Below are 8,087 nucleotides of genomic sequence, written 5' to 3'. Positions count from 1 at the left end.
CCACCTGCTGCAATGTCCATGGTCCCCTCGCCCGCCCTTCCGGGTCTTTTGACAACCGTTTTGTGAAAAGCGTTGCACCAAGAAGCATCTTATCCTAGTCCCAAAGTAATGTTTGGGTCTGTGCCTTCAGATGGGAGGTTAAGGAATAAAGTTACTGGTTTGGAATGAATGGCCAGTTTGGATCAATATGACATGCTCCGGGCAAGGAGGGGGCTCTTTCCCTGTGCTGTAGCAAACTTGCAACCAAAAAGAAGAAATTCAAATAAAACCAAATCTTTATTACAGTCATAGCCAGCATAGAAGAAGAAATTCATTTTGATAAATTAATTCCGGCCACAACATAATATGAATAATAGTATGAACACATACACACACACACACCTGGAATTTAGAGTTATAGTGTGAAATCAGTCTTGTAATCCAGACCTTTTAGACACAACCTGGTCTGTGCTTCACGTTAAGTCATACTTTGCTTAATGAACTGTAAGTGCCAGGGTTCACCGAACACTTAAACTATTAATCATTGTTTGCAAATCACAGTGGCTGAGTTCCCACCGAAACAACAGTTGATGGCTTAATAATTGTGTGAAGGAATGTTTTCACGCTGGCTATGTGCCATTGATTAAAAAAAATATGTATGGTTGCCACTATGACATGGCAAAAGTTTCTGGTATTCTAAAAAATGAACTTTACAGCATAATTCTGTACCCTTTTTGTTCCACTGAGTTTGTAAAATCAAATCTCCCTCATATTTAGATCAACTCTTGTTGACTACATGGAGACATTCATGGTGCTTTCTTGGCAATAATACAGTATCTTGGCCAGTATCTTCTTCCAGGATTTCTATTTTGAACTTCCTAGTCTGGTTTACAGCTCTGATATTTCTTAACTGTTCTGCTTATCTTTTTTGAGATCAGTCAAGATCTTCCAGATGTTCCCAGGAAAATGGTCTTGAATTTACTTTTAAGTAAATAAAAATGTGTAGGCTTATAGCAATTACATGTGATGTAACTCTGGAATATTTCTGAATGTCAAAATTATATAACTTGGAGAAATAACTGCCTTATAAAAGATTTTTTATTCATTTTTAAAATGGTGTGTTAGTGTTGAGTGAACATGGAGCAGTTTTTTTTTCACTTAATAGGTAAGTATGCTGGATGACTACTTTTATTTCGATAAAATGTTTGAAATCCAGTGAATTTATTTGCATGGTTTTGATTACAATCATATGGGCTACAAACCAGTAGAATGAAACATGTGAGGAACACATGTGCAGAATGGAACACGTGAGGAACAATTTAACTTAAAAAAAATGGATTGGGTATATATTGAAATGAAAAACTTCTATGGGATAAAACTGCATTAGTTTTCCATAAAGCTGTTTAGCATCCGTGGGCTGCAATCCTGTATCCATATTCTGGACCTAGGAATCCATGGAGCTTGCTTCTGATAAGATATCTATAAAATTGGGCTATAAACCAGGTTTCCTCCACTGATGTTTTCCAGGTAGACAATTTTAACTCTTATCTCTCACAACTAGCATGGCTATGAAGGATGGAATGTATAATCCATTACATCTGGAGATACAAGCTTGATGAAAGTTGCTGTAAAATGTATTTATTGTTTCCTAAGTTAGGTGGACTTTCTAATTATTTCTGTGACTTTCTTTTTTTAAGTTGCATGTGAGTGTGGTGGGCACATTGGGCTTACTGGCATTCTTAGCTGTTCATTCTGACAAAATCCTGAAGGTGATGCTGGGAAAGCTATTTTGTTCTGTAAATTTTCACATTTGTCATATATTTTGAGAACATTACCTCCATGTCTTTGTAGTAGGTCAGAAACAGCTCTGTATCTGTGTTATTCCATGACATTGGCTTTGTTCAAGAACTGAAGGTTTTTTTCCCTCTTGAATCTGTACCAGTTTATCTGAAGCTGAGATGAAGCTGGTCTTTGCTTTGGCACTGCTTCAGCTTTGCAGAATTTGGGGGCACTTTGTTACCCCATTGGTGGCTACTCTTATCTCAACATGGATCCTGGGCTTGAGCCACCCATTGTTATATCATAGATCCTTTATGGAATTTATGGGGAAGTTGGTTTGGCAGCATTGTTGCCCCTTTCATAATAACAGCTCAGATAGTTTTGCATTTGATTAGACGGATGCACACAACATGAATTAGGAAAGTGATGGAGAGTAGGTTCTAGCGATGTATTTTCTTTTTGTATGGAGTGCAATAGTTGTAGCTCTAGGATCAATGGCAGCACATGATGGGCTCTAAGTAATTAATGTTTCTTTATAGTCTCCCTTAGCATGTGGGTCAGTAGAGATGAAGATAATCACAGGCTGACTTCAGACAGTGAATTAAACAGTGATGCAATCAAACTGAATTAAACAGTGACTTCAAACAGAGTGAAAAAATAGGTCAATATTGTTACAGACATTTGAATTTCTTTTCCTAGTTATGATCTCCAACACTTATATGATATCTCTTTTAAGGTACCTAGGTATTCTGAAGCAGGGAAGAGTAGCTTTTTCAGATAGCTGACACCATTGCATGATTTTGTGTGATTTTGCAGGTACCAAAAATAAACATTTGAAAAACATGAAACATTTTTCAATTAAAAACAAATTGAAGTGGCCAAATATGAGAACACAGGTGAAAACACAGAAATCTTCAAAGCATGACCTAAATATTTTTTAAAAATTAGGTGTCAGTTGGTAACGTCTAGTGGTTTTGTGATAAAAAGAAGTAGGAAAAAGGATTCCTTTTGCAACTTCAAGAGTGGTTTTGCAAAGTTGATATACAAATTCTTGTGTGCACAGGAGTCTTTCAATTAGACCAGAGGTTAGGAAAAATTACTTATGCATATCAGATAACCTTTTCATTTATATTATGCATCATTTGTAATGAATATTATGAACTAGAATCAGTGCATACTTCATTTATTGCAATCACTTTCTGTTTAGCTCTTGCTTATATATTTTTTTCTTTAGTTCATTCACACAAGCCATCAGTTTTGGAAAAGCAATCTGAAAATAATATATTTTTTCCATCTTGCCAATCTTTCAGTGACATTCTTGCAGTTAAGACTCAAGCTGTGTTCCAAGTGTTAATATAGCTGGCCCTTGCTTTACAACGGTAATTGAGACCAGAATTTCTGCTGCTAAACGATGTCATAAGCACAATGTCACATGACCATGCCACTTAGTGATGGCAGTCCCTGGTTACTGTTGTTAAGCAAGGACCATGCAGGTCATTAAGCAAGGACTTCATGTGATTGCAACTTCTGACTTCCTGCCAGCTTCCACACTGATTTTGCTTCTGGGAAGCTTGCAGGGAATCACGTAACCACACAACACTTCAGTGGTTGGAACTCCGGACAGGTTGCTGAGTCCTTGGCTCTCTATCATGTGACTGTGGGGGTGCTGCGATGGCCGGAACTTTGAGGACCGGTTGTAAGTACCACTCATTCAGCACTGTTGCAAGTTCAAATGGTCACTGAACAAGTGGTCATTAAACGAGAACCACCTGTATTTGTTCTAAAAGTATTGAAATTGGTGAGATACAAAATAATAGGAAATTAGGAATTGTTCAGTCCATCAAAATTTAATACATCAACAGTGTCATGGTATTTAAACATCAAGGCATTTAGATACCCTTGTTTATTCGTTTAGTCGCTTCCAACTCTTCGGGACTTCATGGACCAGCCCACGCCAGAGCTTCCTGTCAGTTGTCAACACCCCCAGCTCCCCCAGGGACGAGTCCGTCACCTCTAGAATATCATCCATCCACCTTGCCCTTGGTCGGCCCCTCTTCCTTTTGCCCTCCACTCTTCCTAGCATCAGCATCTTCTCCAGGGTGTCCTGTCTTCTCATCATGTGGCCAAAGTATTTCAGTTTTGCCTTTAATATCATTCCCTCAAGTGAGCAGTCTGGCTTTATTTCCTGGAGGATGGACTGGTTTGATCTTCTTGCAGTCCAAGGCACTCTCAGAATTTTCCTCCAACACCACAGTTCCAAAGCATCGATCTTCCTTCTCTCAGCCTTCCTTATGGTCCAGCTCTCGCAGCCATATGTTACTATGGGGAACACCACTGCTTTAACTATGCGGACCTTTGTTGTCAGTGTGATGTCTCTGCTCTTAACTATTTTATCGAGATTTGTCATTGCTCTTCTCCCAAGGATTAAGCGTCTTCTGATTTCCTGACTACAGTCAGCATCTGCAGTAATCTTCGTACCTAGAAATACAAAGTCTTTCACTGCTTCTACATTTTTTCCCTCTATTTGCCAGTTATCAATCAAGCTGGTTGCCATAATCTTGGTTTTTTTGAGGTTTAGCTGCAAGCCAGCTTTTGCACTTTCTTCTTTCACCTTCATCATAAGGCTCCTCAGTTCCTCTTCGCTTTCAGCCATCAAAGTGGTATCATGATGTGTTCTGCATACAAGTTGAATAGGTAGGGTGAGAGTATACAGCCCTGCCGTACTCCTTTCCCAATCTTAAACCAGTCCATTGTTCCGTGGTCTGTTCTTACTGTTGCTACTTTGTCGTTATACAGATTCTTCAGGAGGCAGACAAGATGACTTGGTATCCCCACACCACTAAGAACTTGCCACAATTTGTTATGGTCCACACAGTCAAAGGCTTTAGAATAGTCAATAAAACAGAAATAGATGTTTTTCCGAAACTCCCTGGCTTTTTCCATTATCCAGCGGATATTGGCAATTTGGTCCCTAGTTCCTGTGCCTTTTCTAAACCCAGCTTGTACATCTGGCAATTCTCGTTCCATGAATTGCTGAAGTCTACCTTGCAGGATCTTGAGCATTACCTTACTGGTGTGTGAAATGAGTGCCACTGTTCGATAGTTTGAACATTCTTTAGTGTTCCCCTTTTTTGGTATGGGGATATAAGTTGATTTTTTCCAGTCTGATGGCCATTCTTGTGTTTTCCAAATTTGCTGGCATATAGCATGCATTATCTTGACAGCATCATCTTGCAAGATTTTGAACAGTTCAGCTGGGATTCCGTCGTCTCCTGCTGCCTTGTTATCAGCAATGCTTCTTAAGGCCCACTCAACCTCACTCTTCAGGATGTCTGGCTCTAGCTCACTGACCACACCGTCAAAGCTATCCCCGATAATGTTATCCTTCCTATACAGGTCTTCTGTATATTCTTGCCACCTTTTCTTGATCTCTTCTTCTTCTGTTAGGTCCTTGCCATCTTTGTTTTTGATACCTTACATCAAGTATAAATAATATACTACCCTGAAGATGTTGGTAAATTGCAACTCCTTTCATTCCTAATGTCATATTTAGATACCATGTTGAACTTCTTGAACAATATTTTTCAGAAAGGAATTTAAAATTATTTTTACTTATTTATAGCATTTATATGGCTGCCCACTCAGGCAACATGGTTTTTGGGCTGTGTACAAAGAAAGAAGAAAAAGTAAAAACCAACAAATAGAAAAAAACAAAGCATATCATTAAAACCAAGTAGACAAAAAATGGCAAGCTTGGCTAGAATATACTATATCTCCTAAAAATGGGGACACTACTCATTCTGACCCAAAGGCCCAGGAGAAGAACCAGATCTTAACCACCTTCCTAAAGGATTGCAGGGTCAGGGCCAGGCTGGGAGAAGATTGTTGTAAAAGTCAGGAGCCACCATTAAGAAGGCATGCCTTCTGGGTCCCATAAGATGACACTGTTCCAAGGAAGGGACCAGGAGAGTGCCATTCCTATTAGAGCCTGAGGGATGAGCAAATACCCTTGGGAGTAGGCAATCCCAACAAATAAGGAATGTCCTAGACCTTGATTTTGATAATGACAGCCCATATGGTGGTCAGATTCGGGTACCAAATTATGTTTAGTTTACAATAAGAAAAGCTCCATAAAAGCCAGCAGAGGTTGCTCTTAATCCACGTTCAAGCAAGTATTCAAATTAAGATTATTTCTGTACAAAGAACTTTGCATCCAAACTATTTCATCTTGGAGATGCACCATTTTTAATGCATTTTTGGTCAGTGCTTTTGAGTTGATCAATCTTTGTCTCATGATATCCTGCAACAACCTTCATTAACTCTTGCATATCTTGATGAAAGGTATCCATTTTGTCTGGTTAATTATCTCAACTTTAGCTGAATACATTTATAATAGCCAAATGAAAAATTTCAGAAGCACCAAATTAGAAATTTTCTGAGGAAGGCTAACAGGTTCTGGACTCAAAATAACTCTCATTCATCAGAAATGATATCCATTTCATCAGGTTTATCAGCAGTACAGGTAATCCTTTCTTACCAACTGCCTTGTTTAGTGACAGTTCAAAGTTACAATGGTGTAAAGAAACTTTGTGACCAGTCCTCATATTTATGACCGTTGCAGCGTCCCACAAACATGTGATTGCCATTTGTGTGCTTTGCCACTGGCTTGCAAGAAGCAGAGTTAATGAAGAATGCGGAAGTAATCATAAATCATGGTCACGTGATGTTTTGCTTAACAACTGAAGTGGAAGTGAGGTCGTAAGTCTGTTGCAGTCATGTGATTTTCCACTGCGGCATTTAGTGATGGAGTTGGTGGTCCCAACTGTGGTTGCTAAGTGAGGATTACCTGTATTGGCTTCTTTAAAACCTTCATCTTCAAGCTTTTCTGCAGACATTTTTCCTTCAGTGAACAAAGGGATGGGGATGGGGGATAATTGTTTTTTCTGGTGATGAACTTTTGGAGTCATCATTTTTCCCCAGAGTTCAGGACTTAAAAGATAAATAGATAATTTTTCTGCTTACCGATTAAATAAGCAGTCCAAGATTAAGAGATTTTTCTCCAACACTAACAGAGTGAGTCTCAGAGCTGCAGCTGAATCTCCCTTTTAACTGGAAGCCCAAATTGCAGGAACTGGTGGTTGCTGGTGTTGGGTTGTAGATGTTCTTTGTGACAGGCCCAGAGTATAAAGGCTGGGTATTGGTAGTCTCAATCCTAACTAAAGCTAGCCTACAGGCTCTTCACTACAACTCTAGTATTAAAGTAACAAATGCAGTGTAATAATGATTCAACTTTAAGTCAGAGATGCTAAACAAATGCAATTTGTCCACTCCTTTTGATCTATGATTTTAAATATTAAATATTTAGTTAATTATTGTTGAAAAGGCCATTATGCTCGAATTTGGAAAGATCTGATTTTTTTTTGTATGGGACATGATATTTTAAGTATTCTAGAGGTGACGGACGGACTCATCCCTGGGGGAGCTGGGGGTGTTGACGACTGACAGGAAGCTCTGGCGTGGGCTGGTTCATGAGGTCACGAAGAGTCAGAAGCGACTAAATGAATAAACAACAACAACACCACATTTTAAATGCCACAATAATAGAACCGAGGTACTTTTACTAAGGTAAAGATTCATTCATTTATATGTAGCCATCATACTGTTCCATTTTTGGATAAACAAAACTGGAAAGTATAGAAAAGGGCTAGGAAATAGGAAGCAAAATAAATTAGAAGGGGGAATGGAGCAAAATCTAGTTCAAAACACCACCATTCAGTGTACCTCTTCATATTTTTCTATCCTTGCCAAAAGCCCTTGTTTCCACCACATCCTATACTGCCCATTGGTTTTTTTTAACTGTTATCAACTCCATTCAACCATAACATTCTCAGGCTTCCCCCTTTTTTCAACCCATTCACTGTACCTTCACATATTTGTTTTGCAATTTGATTGTTATCCATTCTCTCTATACAACCAAACTATCTCAATATACTTTTCATATTAGTCATTCACTTTTTATATTCAGTTCAAATTCTTTCAGTGCCCATTCATTTTTTACCCTATCTCTTCCTGTTTTACATACATACTTCTGAAGTACCTCATTCACACTGCATTCAACTTCTCTGTTTTGCTGGACATGGTGAATGTGAAAGGTCCCCTGTGCAAGCACCGAGTCATGTCTGACCCTTTGGAGGGAGGCCGCTTTCGTGATGTTTTCTTGGCAGACTATAGCGGGGTGGTTTGCCATTGCCTTCCCCAGTCGTTACCTCTGAACATACGTAGTCTCATTTCCATATAAGAATGTAGGCAAAAGCACACCATTTGCCCAC

The sequence above is a fragment of the Candoia aspera genome, chromosome 8, assembly GCF_035149785.1.
Source record: "Candoia aspera isolate rCanAsp1 chromosome 8, rCanAsp1.hap2, whole genome shotgun sequence".
In the NCBI taxonomy this organism is placed as follows: Eukaryota; Metazoa; Chordata; class Lepidosauria; order Squamata; family Boidae; genus Candoia; species Candoia aspera.
The sequence above is the reverse complement of the archived record's forward strand: the minus strand, read 5'-3'. Positions refer to the sequence as shown.